Source organism: Macrosteles quadrilineatus, unplaced genomic scaffold (genome assembly GCF_028750875.1).
Source record: "Macrosteles quadrilineatus isolate MER2022 unplaced genomic scaffold, UCM_ALF_1.0 Scaffold_36__1_contigs__length_1205136, whole genome shotgun sequence".
In the NCBI taxonomy this organism is placed as follows: Eukaryota; Metazoa; Arthropoda; class Insecta; order Hemiptera; family Cicadellidae; genus Macrosteles; species Macrosteles quadrilineatus.
The window spans coordinates 357,913-379,996 of NW_026542629.1; the positions used below are offsets into that span (position 1 = coordinate 357,913).

Genomic DNA, 22,084 nt, shown 5'->3' on the forward strand with positions numbered 1-22,084 from the left:
AGAAAAACGTTTGGAAACTGGTTCATTTTCATAGATTCAAATACCTTATACGTTCCAAAAATATATGACGAAATGTAGGCATTAAGATTTTAACAACTATGCTGTTTTTAGTTTTAAGTCGAAGGTTTTACTTTAGGTATATAACGGGTGGCACAAAGGAACCGGACGTTTTTTACAGCTGTTCCATTGTTGTCGCACGTGGTAGGAAGATCGAGGTAATGTTATTACCTTCAATGAGGCTTGCCATCTTTCTTTGTTGGAATGGCTCAGTGGACCGTAGACTATCGCGTTTTTGCATACGATACTTTGTCCAAAATAGTAAATCCGTCGTAAAAACCCAGCAGGAATTTCGTCGATATTTTAAAATTGAACGCATTGGAACGGTTCCAAGCCAAAATACGCTATTAAGCAGACCTTCAGGGTTCCGAACAACTAGGAATATAACAAGAAAGAAACCACCAGGCCTTGTTAGAACTTCGAGAACACCCGAAAACATCACCAGATTGAGAGCAGCATTGATAAGGAGTCCAAGCAGGTGTGCGCGAAAACATGCCCAAGAGCTGAACATGAACCGCGAATCGGTAAGGAGCATTCTTCGGAAAGATCTTAAGTTTCATCCTTATAAAATACAGGTAGTGCAGGAACTTAAAGTGACTGACTATAATAAACTAGTAAACTTTGCATCGCGAATACAAATATTGCTTTAAAACAAGCCGAACATGAAATTGTTAATCAGTGACGAAGCCCACTTCCACCTTACTGGCTCGGTAAACAAACAAAACTTCCATAACTGATCTAGTCAGAATCCCCGTAACATTCATAAAAAAACCTTTACACTCTCCCAAGGTTACAGTTTGGTGTGTGGTATCCCATTCCTGTGTTATTGGGCCGTATTTTTTCGAGGAAAATGATGCAACAGTGACAGTAAACTCTCAACGCTATGTTCACATGTTGAACACATTTCTCCGTCAAGAACTTTGCAGACGTCAAATAAATCGAACAAAGATGTTTTTCAACAGGACGGTGCTACAGCCCAGAGCCCACACTGCAGACCTATCAATGAGAGTATTCGAGGCAAATGTTTCCTAACAAGGCGATTTCTCGCTTTAGTGACATACCGTGGCTACCAAGGTCACCTAACTTGTCCAGCTATGATTACTTTCATTGGTGGTTTCTTAAGAGCGTGTGTATGCTCACAAACCACGCACTCTAGAGGATTTGAAGTTGGCAATCACATATGAGATCAATGGCATTGAACAAGACCTCCTGAACTGAGTTTCAGATGATTTTCAGACCAGAATGAATATTTCTAAAGAAGTACATGGCCGTCATATGCGTGACGTCATTTAAAAAAATGACTGTTTGGTAATAAATGGCAAATGTTTACCTCACTACAGTAGTAAAACTATTGTATTCCTTTTAACTACCGTGTACTACTTATTTATAAAAAAGTCAGGTTCCTATGTGTCACTCTGTATATATATTTTATTATATATGTTTTATATATTCTTAAGATATTCCTCTACTTAAACTTTAGGGTGCAAGCTATGTAAAAACTGAAATAATATAATACAAAAGAAGAAAAGATAAGCTACGACAAAGATATTATCGTGATGTAAATTCTTCTTGAAGTGTTACGATACGTTTTTAAGAACGGTATAGTTTTTGTAAAATATATATTATGTAACATGCTTCGCAGCCAAGTAAAAGCGTTTGCAAATAAGAATGTAAAATGTTTTTGCTCTCAGAACATAATATTGAGAGCTAATGGCCAAAGTTGCGAATTTTAAAAACACTCTTTACATAATGTAAATTGTTGCTGAATATTGAAGTAAGTCACCAAAGACATCCAAACTGTATAATAAGCACGAACTTTAACTCAAACTTTAAAAGAGTTGTTTGCATTTACTGACAGACCTTTATACTGAAAAGTGTTCTTTCGGGGTTGGAAACTTTATAAAACTTGGATTATTTAAAAATACAGTTTTTAATATATTTTAACCAGAGTTAAATGATATTAATTATAAATTTAAATACTTATATTTTGGTTGATAAACATAATATAATGCAAATTGATAAAACGACGTTAGTAATTGAATAATACCTGCGTCGCCGCTTTTCATTGCAGCAACTGTACAACTGTTGTATATTTTATACAGTTATATAGTTACAGCGTGTACAAGCAGTCACCACGCTGACTGCAATAACATGTTATCTGAGGAGAGTTAATTTTTAAAACTGCGTAGTTCAATTGAAAAATCAATAACATTTTATGTATTTGTCCCAATGGTTCATTTTAATTATTTTCGGAGTTTATAAAGTAAACATAATAGTTTTCAAAATTAGCAATGGTAATGAATTAACAAATTACTTTCAGTAATCACAACATAGTAAACTTTCAGATCCTTAAAGAATTAGGAAAAAGGGATAGCTATGTTCCTGCCTAGCCACAACTGCATACATGTATTCATGTGCATATTTTGTTTACGTAATTGTGTCACTATCACAAATACACAGGAGAGATGTGCATACAAACAAGATGTACACTAACGTGGTATAAACTATATGCAAACTGTATTTAGGTTATATTTAAATAAAGCCAAAAATATAAGTACCTGTTGCTTTACAACTGTCTGGCTGTTCTTAACAACATGGTTTTTATTGGATCATAGAGAATTGTAATGCAAAATGTTTTTCTCCTTCTTCACTAACACGGGTCCTCCGTGCTATATTCAATCATCCGTGTATGATAGTTCACAATAAGCAACACAAGTTTCAACGTCGATATTGGAAATTAGATGAGTGTACTTTTCATTATTTTGCCTTGACAATCATCCATGTAAGCGGGGCACAAAAGCATGTTTGCGCCTTCTCAGGGAATCTTCAATTATAAAGTATTACATTTAAGGTTAAAATGAGTATTTCTGTCTTTAAAATAAATAAACTACAATTAAACGTAACGTACATTCGTGCGTTAACAGTTCTGACATTTAAAGTAATTTACTTAAAGTTAACAAATCAATTATTTTTCTACTTATTATGAGAAGTAGAGACTCAAAGTCCGTTATTTTATTTTTTCAATTAAATATTTAGGTTGTTCATTATGGTTAAATCATCTATTTGGGCAATAATTAATCGGTCCCTTAGCCCTGGCTCCAATAACACCATTCCCCTCTCCAACCAATAGTTTTCATAATTGCAATACTAATGGTTGAATTATTGTATAATTTGGCCATTGACTGAGTTCATTTTTAAACCTTTAAAGATTATTTGAAGAAATTTCTCTAGTTCAATTCAACTTACAAGTAACGTAATGTTGATTACTGATTATTGAAGTTAAAGTTTATTCAAACAAATCGTGTGAAATATACTTTTTGCCATATTTAGCTGTACGTTAATCACCCTTTCATCGTACCTTTTACCTTTTACCTTCTGTCGTGAACTTTTACCAGAGAAGACTGGATTGTTCATGTCAATAAAAAATTAAAACATCACTTCATACATAAAATTGAATATGAAAACATTTAACTATCATTAATATTTACAGAGTACAAATGGCGAGCAGGGAGGAGAGTGAATCGGCAAAAAACTCGTCAATTGAGTAAAAAGCCATGTCCTTTAGCCACCGCACCAAGACACGTTCAAAGCGGTTTTTCTCAAGCAGTCTAATAATCGCACGTTCATCAAATACCCTCCTAAAATACAAAAAAAAAAACTGTATTAGTGTAAACATTATCTAATTATGAGATAAAACTAAATCCTTTAAGGCCCGGTTTCCCCAACTCATTTAAACTTAGTTTTAAGTTAAACGGCGATTTAAACTTAGTTTAACTTTAATTTGTGTTTCCCCAAATTTAAACTAGGTATTAATCTAAGTTCAAACTAAACCACCTCTCGACTTGGTTTAACTACTGGGGATAAAATAAACTGAGTTCAAATTAGTAAGTTACAACAGTAACATAACCTTAAATCAAAATAAAAAGTAGGTGTTAAATCAATAATAATTGAAGCAACTACAAAATTCATTTGGACGAAAATAGGCTTGGTTTAGGGTTAGCTTAGAGAGGGCCTACTAAAATAAGGGACAGAATTGACCATTTCAATAAATGGAATGAATCTGAATTTGACAACAACTTATAATAACTTGATAACATAACCTTAAACAGTGATGTTATTTTAGCTGCATTCGCTTCGCACATTGCTGTATGCTCTACTGAGTTAGTTGTAGCGTAGCGTTGTGGTGGTTGTAGGAAACACTAGCCCAAAGCCCACGGAAGATTCTTTACAAATACACATTCAGGATTGCCAACCGCTCGAATTGCCGTTTATCTTAAACGAAGCCAGTAAAATGTTGGAGAAACCGAACACACATTTTAAACGGAGTTTAAAAATAAACTAGTTTATTATAAACGTAGTTTACACCATTTTGGGGAAACCGGGCCTAAATTTCCTGATCATACTCATTTCCGGTCTGTCCTTTAAAGAGTCTTCAACTTATTGTACCAACATGCTTGGTGATTACTATTGTAACGTAATACTGTTTTATATCATACGTTAAACTTTTTTAAAACTTAACTTAATTTACTTGAAGTTAAAGAAATTAATAATCCACTCAAAATGAGGTGTGGAGAATGAACGTCCATAGTTCGAGTATTGCAATTAAATATGTGGATAGTTAATTTTGGTGAACAATAAACCATAGATAAAACATACTCCCTTGTGTTGCTTAGTCTATTTTTAAACTAATTTTCCTGTTATGGGGTTGGTTTTGTGGGGAGAAGTACATTTCATTAATGTGGGACCAACAGTTTGAATGAAATAAAAAGTGGACACCTAACTTGATTAACCCTGTATACATCAAAACGTATTCCCTATATGGGACATTCGCTAAAGATTTTTTGATTCACTTACTATCTCCAAATCTGTAGATATTGTTTACGAATGTTACGGTGAGCTACCGATTTCGTAATGCAGAGATATTAACAACAAAATTGCAGCTTATTTATAATTTACTGCCACTAATGAGAAACTTTACCAAACGTATATGTTAGACCACAACTTTAATACTAAACAATTTATGTTTGAACTGCATGTTGCGAGGATAAGTTATATGTTTTATTTATGAGGTTTGGTAAACTCGTCCTACATAAATTATTTATTTAAAAAGAATGGAGTAATTGTGTGAAAACGTTCGCTTGTTTATCCCGTTGATTGATAGCAGAGATAACGAGATGTCCGTGGCTAGAACGGTGATAGCCACAAGACGGATGGTCGAGTAGAAAAAAGATTCTTAGAAAATTCAGAGCTAAAGTATTCGCTGAGGAAAATAGCGTTGAACACACATTCAACAACCGAAACATCCTTAAAGCTATCAATAATGTTACGACTTGTCAGGTCGAATAATGTGTCGACTTTACAGTAGTTTTATAGGGTTATATGAAGGCGATTACAGCAGTTTCGGTGTAGCCATAGACAAACGCTAAAATTTTTTTATAACGATTTATATGATAAGTTTATAAACTGTTTAATAAACATTCTAATCACTGTTTTTATCGTTTCAGGTCTTCCCAAGTTCTTCTTTAACAGGTAGGCACAAATAACGTCAATAAATCAGGAAATAATAAATGCTCTTGTATATCTAAAACTAATTATCTTTGTTATGTTTTAACTTAATGTGTTGTATTAGGAATACAGTTGATTGCCAAGTAGGCTAACTTAGATTAATTTAAAGGGTCTAAGTAAGCATCCTAAGTTCGTAAAGTTAACTTACCGGTAGCTATTAAGTATGGGTGACATTTCAGAAAAAAATATTACAAGTATTAAAGTATTACTTTTTTATTATTTAATAACAAATATCACTGTTAATAAGCAAACAATCTTATTATTAACGTATTATTTTGTTAGTTACTTTCACGTTATAAACGTAGTACTATTCCATTGGTACAGGTACTATAGTCGTGTGTTTAACTGGGCATGTATATTACCATAGAATGAACATTACTAACTGAACTTCGTAACATCGAACAGATTTACAGCTGCTAGATATGGTGTATATTACGACAGTATTGTGGCTTATTACCCAATAGTGTAGGGGCATTTTTAAAGGAAGGTTTGTGGGATTTTGAATTAAGCTATTGTAAGATTGGTGGTGATAGGTAGTTAATTACATGTAGAATCGTGTGCTACCAGGTGTTTTTTTCTGAAAGTGTGGCATAGCTGGTGATTTCGGCCGCCATCTGGGATCCTCCATATTGGATATTAATATATTTTTTTTATGTAATGTTGTGACACATAATTATAAACTAGATTTCTAGGCTGATTTCAATGCCCAAACCGTTTTAAAATATCTTTTTCCGTTTGGAAGATATATTCAAATGACAACTCCCCCCATACATTTCTTAGGGACGTTTCGTGATTTGACAAATTTTTTAAGATCATTTTTCTTATATCTCCAGTTCTTATTAACGATAGCAATTCGTTCTAGCCTTAAAATATTTTGTGATTTAAGGGCTTTCATTTGAGCTATTGATAATTAAAATCGGACGAGTTAAAGTCGTGCTACGAACCCCAACACAATATTATATTTTACTTTTAACAAATCGGTTGTTATTAAAAGTTTTATATATCGGGTTTTAATACGTCAATAAGTTCTTTCTGGTCTCAAATTACTAAGTAAATGTTTGGTTTACAATTGAATGAAGTAATTGTATAATACAATTGCTTCATGCAAAATACCACTAAATTACATATGCCCCACAACTACAAGAAACTGTGCAGACCAATGTAAAATGTATAATATATCTTTTTTTGAAATTATCATGATTAACATATTTTTTTATTTAGCGCGTAGCCTATCTAAAATTTTGTGGTACACTCCTACTTTTTACATTGTCCATGAAACGAAAAACATACATAAAAAGCTAGTAGGCCTAAAAATGATGACTATATCAATAGTTTTGTATAACACGATTCAAACCACAAAAAATAGTACCACGGTTTTTGTATTTTGGTTGGAGCTAAGTTGAGATGGTAGCTTAGCTAAATATATTTGTGATCTTAATAGAAATTGGTCATGTTTACTGTCAATATTGTATCGCAAACTGCATTATGTTAGAAGTTTAATTTATGTAACTTTTCTGGGATTTGATTTTATCCATCCAGCTTTGAACTGAACTAGGTAGCTAGCACAGGTGTTACATAGCCATGAAGCGACACGGACTAAAACAGACCTGATGCTTAAATTGATATAAATTTCAACTATTGTAGTAGATAGTTTCCAGTGTGTCGGTATTGAGTTAAAACCTTGTATACAAATCCAACCGATGGCTATGAATGTTGTTTTATCGAATGTGCAGTAGTAACAAGTGTTTCTGATGGGTCTGAACAGTTTTGAATACCAGCTGCCGGCGTGGCAGGTAAAGCACGTCACGCTGAATTCAGCCTTGCTGCTGTTTACTTTACCTCCCCTGTCAGGAATTATCTCCATTTCATCAGACTTTGGGGTTTTATTAAAGCACTTCAGAATAAATTGCCTTTTGTTTATGTACTATTACGAAGTACACAGCTTGATCGTTGGACTATTAATTAACACATTAAAACAATCAAAATATATCAGAGAAAAATATATTTAGTATTTAATTTGTTTGGATATGAATAGTTATTAATTCATTAAAATGCAAAGGAAACCCATAGGGTAAATTTTTTTTTAAAATCAATTTTTTAAATTTAAATTTTATTTGATAGCTGGATTCTTTCTGAACATTTTGATATATGATACCTTATATTTTGAGACGGTAAAAGTGGAAAAATAAATTATTTCTTAAATTAATGCACTGAGAAACATTTTTATAAATGGAATGTGTTGGCCTGCTGACTTGTTATAGTATACATTGTAGTTTTTCAATGGACTTTTATTCTATGTGATTGGCAGCACTGTAAGGTTCATTGCCTAATCACGTTGTCTTAAATTATTTAACATTGTATGTTGGTGTCATTAAACCTCACAATCAACCTTTCTGCAGACACAAAAAAACTGAACACAAAAAATTATTAGACAGAGAAAAATATGTTAGACTAATTACGTCAAAATAATCATTTGTGATTTGTGATATGACCAAATGGTGTAAAAAAAAAAAACTGTGCCTTCACATAAGGACTCAAATAATCCGTTGTCTGGGTACCTGTGTGGCTATATTGCTAGCAATAAGCAATCATATCTAAAGTATGAATAATAAAACCCCTGCCGCAGTAAACCTGCTGACAGAGAAAATTTAAATTTGCCTGATTCCATTTTTATTTTAATATTTCCTTAAACTATTTAAATTCATTCGCTTTAAAATAACATTAGGTTTAACGAGTACTTAGGTTTACTGCAACGGCGAACCTAAAATCATTATTTTTAGTGAAGTGTGAATAACTAGGTGTGCAATGAATAAATTAGAAAATTTGATTGATCAAGAATAAAATATATATTGTTTAGGGGGGGGATAAACAAGTAAACTTAGGTACACAATTTACTAATTCCAATAGGAATTTCATAAGAAATTTCAAATTTCAATAAAATATCCCATAACCATCAAGCGTACAGCAACGCCTTTAAAATGGCACACAGCTGGGCACAATAGAGCTTAGGCGTCAGAGTAAATGTACGATAAAATACACTTGAGTATTGTGAGCGTTGTAAATGTCGACGTACTGGACAACATTAGCTACAGTGGCACACAGATGAGCACAATAGAGCTTAGGCGTCAGAGTAAATGTACGACAAAATACACTTGAGTATTGTGAGCGTTGTAAATGTCGACGTACTGGACAACATTAGCTACAGTGGCACACAGATGAGCACAATAGAGCTTAGGCGTCAGAGTAAATGTACGACAAAATACACTTGAGTATTGTGAGCGTTGTAAATGTCGACGTATTGGACAATATTAGCTACAGCGGCACACAGCTGAGCACAATAGAGCTTAGGCGTCAGAGGAAATGTACGACAAAATACACTTGAGTATTGTGAGCGTTGTAAATGTCGACGTATTGGACAACATTAGCTACAGTGGCACACAGCTGAGCACAATAGAGCTTAGGCGTCAGAGGAAATGTACGACAAAATACACTTGAGTATTGTGAGCGTTGTAAATGTCGACGTATTGGACAATATTAGCTACAGTGGCACACAGCTGAGCACAATAGAGCTTAGGCGTCAGAGTAAATGTACGACAAAATACACTTGAGTATTGTGAGCGTTGTAAATGTCGACGTATTGGACAATATTAGCTACAGTGGCACACAGATGAGCACAATAGAGCTTAGGCGTCAGAGTAAATGTACGACAAAATACACTTGAGTATTGTGAGCGTTGTAAATGTCGACGTATTGGACAATATTAGCTACAGTGGCACACAGATGAGCACAATAGAGCTTAGGCGTCAGAGTAAATGTACGACAAAATACACTTGAGTATTGTGAGCGTTGTAAATGTCGACGTACTGGACAACATTAGCTACAGTGGCACACAGATGAGCACAATAGAGCTTAGGCGTCAGAGTAAATGTACGACAAAATACACTTGAGTATTGTGAGCGTTGTAAATGTCGACGTACTGGACAACATTAGCTACAGTGGCACACAGATGAGCACAATAGAGCTTAGGCGTCAGAGTAAATGTACGACAAAATACACTTGAGTATTGTGAGCGTTGTAAATGTCGACGTATTGGACAACATTAGCTACAGTGGCACACAGCTGAGCACAATAGAGCTTAGGCGTCAGAGGAAATGTACGACAAAATACACTTGAGTATTGTGAGCGTTGTAAATGTCGACGTATTGGACAATATTAGCTACAGTGGCACACAGCTGAGCACAATAGAGCTTAGGCGTCAGAGTAAATGTACGACAAAATACACTTGAGTATTGTGAGCGTTGTAAATGTCGACGTATTGGACAATATTAGCTACAGTGGCACACAGATGAGCACAATAGAGCTTAGGCGTCAGAGTAAATGTACGACAAAACACACCCGAGTAAAGTCTTAGTTTATCACAAAAATATAGGAGTATGTTAGTTTCACTACAATGTTGAATGTGATTTTACTAACGTAGGAATATAATACTGGTATATCATTATAGATGTGTACATCCTAGACATAACTATTTAACTAATGACACTGAAAATTAATTTGTGGAAAGCATTATAGTAGTAGAGTATTTAACAGAAACAATAATTCGAGCCACAAAACATAAAGTTTACAACAATATTATGTTTATTAATTGAATCATTATGACTTTCTGTCACAGAACAATAAATTTAAAATATTTACTCAATAGATGTATAACACACATTGTGTTTTAAAAATTTATATTTACATTGACAATAGTTGGAATATAAACTAAAGCAATCTCACATCTTAAAAAACAAGGTGGATAAAATCACATTTATTCAATTTGTAAGAGATGTTCAACATATATCTTAAAGCATTGTTGAAATACTTATCTGGCTCCGCTGTACTTCAGTTGCTTTGTCAAAATGCAAAGTTTGACAGATATTTCGTATTAGAAGGTTAAATTCTTACTTAAATATAAGTTAAGGTGCAATTTTGAACGAGAGTTTTTCTATGTTGGTTTAACATTCGTATCAAACTGACAAAACTTAAAATTCCTTAAGTTTCTCAAGTTCCTTACTTGAATCTAAGGGGAAACAGTTGCTTTAAACTACTGTAATTAATTAAATAGTAGTTTTAAAACTGAAAGACATTCCAACCTGTTAGGATAGTTATTTGCACTGTAAAATATCGCTACCCGTGACTGTTTGTTCAAGCATATCTAGGTAATTCACGAAGTGAGTACCATTGACACAACGCGTCTAACGTACCTATGTTGTGAAGTTTTAAATGATCACAGTGATTAACTCCATTACCATTTATTCACCTATGGCCTTGCAATGAACCAGCAAACGTGTAATCGAATGAAGCAATGTGTCACAGTTATAATAATTTATTTAAATCTCATAAATTTGTGAGTAACCACAAGATCAAAGACCGCCGACGCGCGACGCGGAGACAAGGTTTTTAGCGGTCTTTGTTTTGACCAGTCACAGGAAATCACGATTCTCCGAGACTGGTGTCTAGAGAAATATAAATGTGTAGCCCAAGGAGTGCATAATGGTAATCTTTTGTGCCTAACACTATTCCCAACAATTGTATCTTTGCCTCCTATCTATTAGTATCTACAATGCATATTTAAATTTTCAAATAAATTATATTTTTTTACAAAAGTTAATAAAGTCTATTGTATTAATTATTTCTATTTATGGTTTCCAACCATACAAAATAGCTTTTGCAATACTCTGAATGGGTTTTTACAAAATGTTACGTATTGTGTTATGTAATAGCATTTGCTTCAGGGAAACTGTAATATTGACGCTGCAGTATTTGTTTTGTTTGATTGGTTTTTAACGTCCAAACAATAGTAAAATAAAGTGTTTGCTTCTGGTAGGAGTAATTATGTGGGTTTGCAGTTTAAAACCAGCCGAAAGTTAACTGATCACATAAAATATGTTTAACAGTAATTGTTTGGCCATAAGCAAGCCCTAACGTTCAAATATGGTCTGTGCCAACTTATCAGACCTAATTAGATGTATTGACAAAAATAGGGCCTATGTGCTAATGTTGTTAAAAGAATGCGGTACTAATTTGTGATAAGTTTTTGTTTCTTATTGATATTTTATAAAAGTTACATTAAGCTCATTCTAATATCTTTTTTGTTAGTCAATTTATCACATATAACATTTACTAACGGGCATTTACTAACCCCCCCCCCCCCAGATTTAAGTCAGTTTCCTTTGAACGCAAAGTTAGTTTGTTGTTTATGAGAAACATATTCTGTTGACGGAAATGTAGTTTAAACCACAGCTATCAGTATAAACCTTTGAAGTGAATATTACATTTTAGCTGTCATTTATCCACTACGAAACGGAAGGATAAAAAATTGATAAATGTTTACGTTTAATTTGCTTTATGAAACAAAATCCTTAAACTTAATTCTCAGGAAAATTAAATTTAAAGCATAGAGACAGTATCTCCACTGTTATTTCTAGCTAAGTAGAAAACTAACTAAATATCCCACCAAAGCCTTTATAGGTTATTTTCTGATAGGCACAGTCCATTAATTTGTTTGGAAACGTTTAGAAACCTTCCACTCAGAGGGGAAAGTTTCCCAAGTTCTCAAAATATTTACTGAACCTCCCATCCCTGTGTAGCTACGCCACTCCTGTAAAACCCTTTATTTGTCTTCTGCCCTTATCTGGGCAATAGCGGCCTTTCTTCTGATTTGACAATTACAGTATTTCGTCTTTGTAGAAAGACATTTTGCAGCTAGTTAAAATTTTGTTAAATCCAGATTATGGGATTAATGAAATTAGGTTAGTTAATTTCCTTAAAATCCACGGGTACTCAATGGAATTAAAAAAGAATTGCAGTATCTCAAGTGGATCAAAGGGATGTAAAATCATATGTAAGAGAATTCGTGTGATTTAAAATAATTAGGTTTAAAAGTAATAGTATTAAGGTTAGTTTTTCAGAAAATAAAATTTTAATGTAGCAAAAATGTGTATATTTCATCATTTAACAACGACAAGTTAACAACAACAAGTTAACGATTTATATATCTTCAACCCTAAAGACATTCTGGACAAACTACTTTATACACTTGCTCGTGATACCTTTTGTAATTTTTGAATAAGTGAAAATATTACAGGTTAATGGATGATAAATAAAATAATCTCGACGTTTTACTGGCAAAATGTAAATTCCAGTTTAAAAATTTGGACGGATCAAATATGACTCAGAAGTATGCACAGCCAGACCTGGCGAAAATGGCTTTATTCAAGGTATAAAGCATCATTTTAGCAATGCAAATCAACGCGCGAATCGCAAAATCTTTTTACAGAGAAGTGTAGAATCACAGAAAATGTGTTTTGCACAGTAATTTTCATGCATAATTAATTTCACGCTTTACCTTGTTGAATTCATTTTGAAACTCATATTTATCATGTCTATTGGTGTACGTTTTGGGAGCTTTGGGGATTAGTTTTGTTTTTATAAATTAAAATTGCAATCTCGTAATTAAGGTTCTTGCAAATTTTGGATTTTTTCCTTAGAACAACGGGTAACCATACCTATCTAAATACAATTTGATTTCTATGAAATACAATACCTGGTAATCAACCCCTAGAGAAGTAGTTGTTTTTTAACCGATACAATTCTTAACCCAGGGTTATAATTATAGAACGATAAAATACTCCTGTATAAAAAATAGGCAAAATATGAAAAAGCTGAAAGTGTGTGTGTTTTTTAGCTTGTAAGTTTGTTTATTTGGGACTCTATCATGCATTTACTTCTAGTCGGATTTGGCTGAAATATAGCATGATGATAGCTCATATTCTCTATTAACGTAATAGACCTATCCTTATCTCAAACCTCCTTTCGGGCTCCACCCCAGTGGCTCTGGAGTTTCCCATGTTTACCTTATTGGTATTGTCGGTGTTCGTACTTCAAAAAATCAAAAAATCAAATCAAAATCACAATCAAAAAATCTTGACAGCTGTTTCAATAATTTGGTTCTTTGATGTTTAATAGCATTACAAAGTTACAACGTGAAACAACAGAGTGCAGCACTATTATTTTTGTTAAAAAAATTTATATAACACCTATTTGTATTCAAAAAGTAACAAAAAGACGTGTTACACAATAAGAACTGTCAACCTAGGATTGTTTACAGTTACACGTTTAAGTAAAAAAAAAAATTATTTGCGATATTGTGGGAATATGACGTTTTTATTTCCAAGTATCAACTTAATGACTTTCCTTTTTCATAATGTTTTAAAATGTATTGTGTTTGTAAGATATTTTTTTCCTAAAATAATTTCCGTGTGACGGAGTAGCGTGTTATTATTTTTAGTGCTTTACTGATCAAGTCGATGACTTTATAGAAGGAACTAATATTATAAACTAGCTGGCCCGACAGACGTCGTCCTGTCCTATTGTGGTTTTATGTCACATGCTCGTTCATTTTCAAGATGAGCTCGTTCGCATGGCTCAATCACGTCCTGGTTGAAGTTCGTTCGCTACGCTCACTCACCTTTAGGTTGGAGCTCGTTCGCTGCGCTCACTTGCCTTCAGGTTAGCTTGTTCGCTACGCTAACTCGCCTCCAGGTTGAAGTTCGTTCGCTACGCTCACTCACCTTTTGGTTGCAAATTAGCTGTTCTCATAAATTAAAAAAAATATAGTGCTGCACCCTGTTGGTAAACCTATTAACTTTTTAATGCTATTGAACATCACAGAATCAAATTGTTTAGCTGCACCAGCTGTTAAGATTCTTTAATTCCATTTAAATATGAGTACTCATAAGGTTAACATGGGAAACTCCAGAGCCACTGGGGCGGAGCCCTATTGACGGATCTGCACCAAACTTCACACAAACCATCCTTGAATAATGCTTAATAATGGCTAAAAGTTTCATTACAATCTGTCGAGCGGTTTTGGAGTCCATAAAGGACAAACATACAAATATACAAACATACATTGGATTTTATATATATAGATGTGAAAGTTTATAATATTACTTACTTTGTAACTACTTAACCGATTGAGCAGATTTTTTTCTCTGAAAAGAGTCAAGAGTCAATATAGCTCAGGCCTAATGTACATACCCATTTTATATTTTAATACTCTCCTAGGGCTCTGCCCTGATAGCTTCTAAAGTGTCTATGTTTTTTTCTCATTAATACACTTAATATTATAATTGCCTAATTGATTTAAAACGGGTGTTTGAGAATCATTTGGTTGGCGCTTTATGAAAGCTGAAGAAAATTATTTGCTGATAACTATTTTATGCAGCTGATCTATGGAACATAATTTTTCTCCTTTAGCGTTCTCCTCCCGTTGCGAAGCACGGATATGGTGGGTGGTACCTACTCTGGGACAGGATAAGAGAGCCAGCTTTAAATCAAAAGTTTAAGTGTTCCGAAAGCGCATTTTGTTCTTATATAAAGTGCAGTAGTAGAGTCATTTTTACCATTTTTTGTAGTTTAAATATTTTTTGCCATCTTATTGCCTTTTTGTTGTAGTATTGCTACTTTGTATGTAGTATTGCTACTTTTTTGTTGTGATTCATAAGACTAAGTATTCTTATTAAGTATAATCTCTACTAAACATCCTAGCTCTACAAGTGAGCAGAGATAATAACAAGAAGTAGTGAGCTGGTAAAGGCTAAATAATGCCGGGACATAACTTATCCAAGTGATACATTAGTTTTGTGACATACAAGTCAATAACATTCATTCATCCTGTCCCAATGTTTACACTATAATATTGTAATATTATCTCTTGTAAAATCATTTTTATATTTACATAAATCAAAAGTCTTATAATACAAAGCTACTACCAACATGTTTAATGGATTCCAAAACTGATTTAATAACGAGTTACTCCAGTAATAATTAAATACTGTAGTTTCTATATAGTCGGTTATGCAAAGTTGTTTGATGTTTTGGTTTTGAATAGTAAATCTTGTGTATAAATATCAAGCCAGAATATGCTTTAACTCTTTCCAAGTGAAAAGTTTCTAATATGGTGATGAATTCAAACGGCGCGGCGCTTTGCGCTTTCAAAGTTTCTACAAGCGTCGCATCTCTCCCAGGCCGAGCTTCTCCATGTGTCTTCATTTGGTTTATTACGTGTTTATTATAAAGTTCAGGACTATCATTCTGAAGTAGCTTGTGTGTATAAAAACTATAATACGATGAACTTCAACTTTTTCTTCACGTGGTGGAACTGTGAACTAGTTATAAAATAGTTCTTGGCATAATTATTAAGCACTGGCATCATTTGTTACTGATCTAATTCTAAACAGTCTTACTAAGAAAAATATTAATCATTACTATAAAAGTCGTTTGTTGCTTTATGTTTAAGTATGTATCGATTAGTTATAAACGTCGAATGTTGACTAACAATAAAGGGATCCACTGAGATGCAGGAGTTGAAATTAAGTAATCTTGGCAATTTATTTCTCGTTGAAAAATAATTGAAGGTGGCATTGGTTTTAAATAGTTATGATTCCCACAAGGGCATAACTTATAGGTTCTCAAAGTAAACGTAACTGCAAACCGAACCTAGCAAAAAATCCCTAAGGCGTTGAAACCAACAAAACAGTCTAGGTAGGATAAAGTAGCCTAATAGATACCGTATTCTGTTCATTTATTTAATGCTCTAAGTGCAATCTTTTACCTTTCATTCGGAATTTTTTTTATAGATGAAATTATGACAGAGTATATTTTGATGTTGAATTTTCTAAGACCTCCACCAGTGTATGGTTACTGACTTACAATTCGATAAAAATCATGATTGTCCAAAGTAGAACCCGTGACCTCTTTAGAGCCATACGTTTTTTGACCCTATAACCCAGACGTACTCACGTCTCTTTATTAGCTGAGACAAAGGCGTTGAGATGTATTGTATAACCGCCCCTGTCGGTGGTCTTTGAAGTTGTACACCACCCCTAGCTAGGATCACACAGACTGTAGGGGTGGGAGTGTATTGTGTGTGCGAAAAATTAGCTGCGATCCATCCACAGATTGGCACCATTAGCCTATTGCATACTCTGCACCTTTTGTCTGAATGTGTTCTATGACCTGTATTAAACGCTTGAAACTCATTACTTACCCACCCGTGTAATTAAGTAAAATTAAAATCCGGATATTTTATTTGTTACTATCCGGCCCGACAGACGTCGTCCTGTCCTAATGTGGTTTTATGTCAATGCTCGTTCATTTTCAAGATGAGCTCGTTCGCATGGCTCAATCACGTCCTGGTAGAAGTTCGTCCGCTACGCTCACTCACCTTTAGGTTGGAGCTAGTTAGCTGCGCTCACTTGCCTTCAGGTTAGCTCGTTCGCTACGCTCAATCACCTTTTGGTTGCAAACTAGCTGTTGTCATAAATTTAAAAAAAAATTGTGCTACACCCTGTTGGTAAACCTATTAACTTTTGAATGCTATTGAACATCACAGAATCAAATTGTTTAGTTGAACCAGCTGTTAAGATTCTTTAACTCAATTTAAATGTGAGTACTCATAAGATTAACATGGGAAACTCCAGAGCCACTGGGGCAGAGCCCTTTTGACGGATCTGCACCAAATTTCACACAAAACATTATTAATAATGCCTGAAAGTTTCATTACAATCTGTCGAGCGGTTTCGGAGTCCATAAAGGACAAACAAACAAACAAACAAACATACATACATTGGATTATATATATTTACTAGCTGGCCCGACAGACGTCGTCCTGTCCTATTGTGGTTTTATGTCACATGCTCGTTCATTTTCAAGATGAGCTCGTTCGCATGGCTCAATCACGTCCTGGTTGAAGTTCGTTCGCTACGCTCACTCACCTTTAGGTTGGAGCTCGTTCGCTGCGCTCACTTGCCTTCAGGTTAGCTCGTTCGCTACGCTAACTCGCCTCCAGGTTGAAGTTCGTTCGCTACGCTCACTCACCTTTTGGTTGCAAATTAACTGTTCTCATAAATTAAAAATAAATATAGTGCTGCACCCTGTTGGTAAACCTATTAACTTTTTAATGCTATTGAACATCACAGAATCAAATTGTTTAGTTGCACCAGCTGTTAAGATTCTTTAATTCCATTTAAATATGAGTACTCATAAGGTTAACATGGGAAACTCCAGAGCCACTGGGGCGGAGCCCTATTGACGGATCTGCACCAAACTTAACACAAACCATCCTTGAATAATGCTTAATAATGCCTGAAAGTTTCATTACAATCTGTCGAGCGGTTTTGGAGTCCATAAAGGACAAACATACAAATATACAAACATACATTGGATTTTATATATATAGATAGAAGATAGATTTTTTATTTTCACGTTTTCTATAAGAGAAACTGTACAAACCATGGTTAAAAATAATCCTTTCATCACATCTTTGACCTTTAGTATGATAACATTAATAACAACAGCTCAGTGGGAAATTACTTCTACCATTACCCGTACAACTTAGACTTTGCATTTGCAATTAAAAAACAAGGAAAATATACGCATAAAGAGGAACTTGATTAGTTGAAGCGATGTTTCATTTAAAGAATGTGCTACTGTCTATGGAATATTTGTCTTTCAAATATTTGTTAATCAGAAATTAGATGTAAATCGGGTTCTAATGGATAAATCTGATAACACGTGACGTTATACTTCAGACTGACTTCATATGGAGACGAACTCTAGTAGTTCAGTATCCATAGTCACTGGTGATGGCTATGGCCCGCCGGTGTGCAGCAGGGCTACTGATATACTGGGTGTGCACTGTGCACTGTGCAGTGCTCTACCAGTGACGTCACCAGACTACAGCCGTAGGCCTACTGTAGGGCTTCAGAACGAGGCTTCATCTTGTTCACTTATCGCTACACATTATCCAACAGACAAATGGTACAACAGTTAAATAATCTTGAAGCTATTTAAAAGCATCTAGGCTAAATATGTATCAAGGATGTAACTCTATAATACTATTCTATGCATAGTCAGACGAGCTGTCATGTGATCGTTGTATTTTGACTGAGTTAAATTCAATCGTATGATTAAAGAAAGGAGAAAAACTATTTACTTTTTTATACAAATACCTGTTGATAATTATTTTAGTATAGATTAAAAAACTTCACAAAGTCTCTCTAGGCAAGACAAAATCACCGCAGTTTAGTTACAGTACGAACTGGAGATTACTGTTTAGCAAACTCATATTCGGGAAAATAAACGGTTATTACACATTATGCTATTTATTTAAGTTCACCGTTATTTTCTTTGATTTTAAATATTTTTTTTACTTCAATATATCTTGCCACAGCAGTAATAAGTAGTGTATACTTGTTTTATGTATACATTACTTACCTAAGCTGTACTTACAGTGCTTGTGTTGTATGTTATGTACGGTATATACAACACAAGATCGAATTTTAAAATCAAATCTTTATTTACAAAGAAATGTCATGTACTCGAGTGAAAGTCACTTTTACGACGGATAATAACAATCGTAAGGCTTGTTAAGGAAGTGAGAATACACAGTTATCAGTGAGGTCACACTTTATCACTCGGAGCTGTTGTAAAGTTAAACTTTATCGTAAATTAAGACTAATTAAGAGTGACGAGGTGACTGTGAGATTTTGAGGTTAAGTAAGCTTAAACAAACAAAATACCAAATTAGGATGAAACCAATTAAAGCTACGATAATTCAACATTTTTGCTGTATAGGGCCTATGTGGAAACATAAAAAATTTAGCTGAACGTATGTTTAAGTATTTACAGTAACGTAATTATATTGTTTAAATGTATTTACATGAACGTGTATAGGCGTACATTTTGACGCTCTGACAAATCCAGTAGTATTAGAAACATCATGAGCTACATCCCACACACGTACAACAATGTCGCTGTCGACACATCGCAGCTACATACAATGATGTGTGATGAGCGGCCATGTAGCAGGGCTGCATGGCTCTGGGGATGTTTCCAAATCTCGATCGCTGCTTGATCCCTTGATCCCAGTTATTCCCTGGGGTTCTGTTCCGTGGCAACAATACAATGTTTTGGTTCTCTATCTCATGTTGTAACGGTCTCCAGCTTCTCATCACAGTTTACTGAGATTGCAGCGTCGGTTCTGTTGTGTAACACAAGTTGTGTCCACCCAATCCGTATATTACACCAGTTTACTATTTGTTATAGAATTTGAGGGGTTTAATTTTTTTTTCTTAATAACCTATCTCGAATTTTATTTAGAATGTTATTTTTTTGTGGCATAAGACTGTCAATTTGGCTAAATACAATTTTGGGTGGCTAGAGCGTAGATTCAAGCGTCTCAATCTTCGGTGAGAGGAGACCGGTTCGATCCACACCATATCCAAACATTTTGAGGGATCTGACCCTCCTCCCTTATATGCGTTCAACTATTCCATCCAAAAAACACTGGGACAGGCCCCGACCGTAAAATATACTGTATAAACGTCAAAGTGGAACTGTGGGTCTAAAAATAAAGAAAGATCTAGAACTATTTCATTTGAGGATTATTAAAATATTAAATATAGTAATGAGTTTTTAACAAAGAATCAAATTCAACCTTATTTCATTATAAAAGCTACTTTAAATACATGCTGTTTAAAGCGTAGTTTTTTATACGCTTTAAAACAACAACGCAGACATGTTTTGACGTGTCTGAAGCTAACGTAATTTAACTATGACGACAACTCATGTCATCGACCGGCGATGATATACGAGGATTAAACACGAACGGCGAAAGATCACGAGATGAGCTCACTGGACGCAGGAAACAGGATCAGGATCAGGTTGCCTTTGTTCAGCCACTCGCCACCTGCAGCGCTAGTGTGGGGCTTCTCTGTCTGCGCCGGGTCTGTCAGTCTCGTCTCGCCATCGATGTGGTTTTTGTGGATAATTGATGTTTAACGAACTGTACAAACCTTCGTATCATGGTTTCTATCTGGTGGGAGTTTAGTGCAAAAAACTACTGTAAGCCTCGCCCATGTAGTCAGCTGCGTGGCATGTTCTTGTAGCCACTTGTAGCTATCTGATGTTTCATACAGAGCAAAGCAGCTATTTTCTTACGACTTCTTTGTGTATCCTGAACTATGCTACTTAAATGACTACCTATTGATATATTACAAGACATTTGATGTCCATATTTCAGAGGTGGCCAGCTTGGAGTAAATTGGTGAAGTAGGGTTGGGCCACCGTCAGAGTGAGATCATGCTAATTATTGATTTATGTCAAATCCTCAACTTTTTAAGCAAGCAAAGCACTTAACCTAAACCACAACATCAATTTGTCCCAAAAATAAATATTCTATAAGTGAGTCTAATAATTATGAGATAAAAATAGAGACAATATCAAAATTTGAGCATTGTGTCAGTGATTGCATTTCTATTTGAATAAACAACTGACTACAGCTGGATGTACATTGGATGTCCACTTCAGTATCTAGTCCTATGATTTGACATAACGGTATTACTGTACTTATTTCAGCGAAGGAGTCTTTGGAAATGTGCATTATAATTCGAAATTATAGTGCATTATAGTGCATTATAATTATAGTGCGTATATTGGATAATGTTATTAATTGTAAAACTGTTGCATGTACCTTTCTTCATTTCCCCTCTTTACTAGCCTATAGCTTTCCTTATCAGGTGTTTTAAATATGTAACTTTTCAGTAAAAAACTAATGTAAAATAAAAAAATAAAACACAGTCATAACAAACGAATTGCTCAGCTCATTCAAAGGTTTATATTATTCCCCAATCCCCAAACCCCCATCAAAGTATGTTACGCACTATACTTTAAGAAGTGCATTTGAGAAACAATACTACGCTTTTAGCCTGCGAGTTTTTCACTCCGTTTCGTGGGTTTCCCCAGATATTTTCCGTTATAAAACAATGTACACAGTTAATTCAGTTTCAAGAATGATCCAGAAGATATTGGGAGGAATGGCACCGTATAACGAGGGCCGCTGCCGCCTTATCATTGTTATTGCTGCTCGTTCTGGGCCAGATAAATAAGTGGAGCCGAAGGGGAACATTCCAAATGTAAAAAGAGGAAATGCTGTACATTTTCTAAACATTATTTCGAGAGGGGCAATTTTCTAAATATGGAATTATATAATAGTCACTTTAGTTACTTAAGAGAATGAAAAAAATCAAACTGTTGTTCTACGTGGTTTAATTCAAGGTTACTGACAACTGATTTGTATAAAGATCATGAACGTTCCTTAACTAGTACTTATCGATTTTTATATTGTATGCGACACTAAAATGCTCCCTTATAATGGGATTTCACAGATTTTATGATCGTGTGAATTGTTTTGTAAAATAACCTCTAACTTTATCAATATTTCTAAAACTTGTCAAGCTTTACACAAAACTGTTTTGTTTAGTTTTGCTAATTAATTGTTATGGATATTTAATGAGAACCTGTGTCAGTTCCGATAGTCATATTCCCAATTCCCTGTCGCTCTAAAATGTAAATT

General features: G+C 34.4%; 1 protein-coding gene across 4 annotated transcripts in view; it reads left to right on the top strand.

The window, feature by feature from the left end:
• LOC129005842 (superoxide dismutase [Cu-Zn]-like) overlaps positions 1–22,084 on the top strand; it is a 101,462-nt gene that overhangs the window by 64,349 nt on the left and 15,029 nt on the right. For 3 of the 4 annotated variants that reach the window (XM_054434861.1, XM_054434863.1, XM_054434862.1), the window contains exon 2: positions 5,562–5,586. The exons of the other annotated variant lie outside the window; for it this stretch is intronic. The gene's annotated coding sequence lies outside the window, so the exon portion shown is untranslated. The remainder of the gene's footprint in view (positions 1–5,561; positions 5,587–22,084) is intronic. 4 annotated transcript variants of the gene reach the window in all.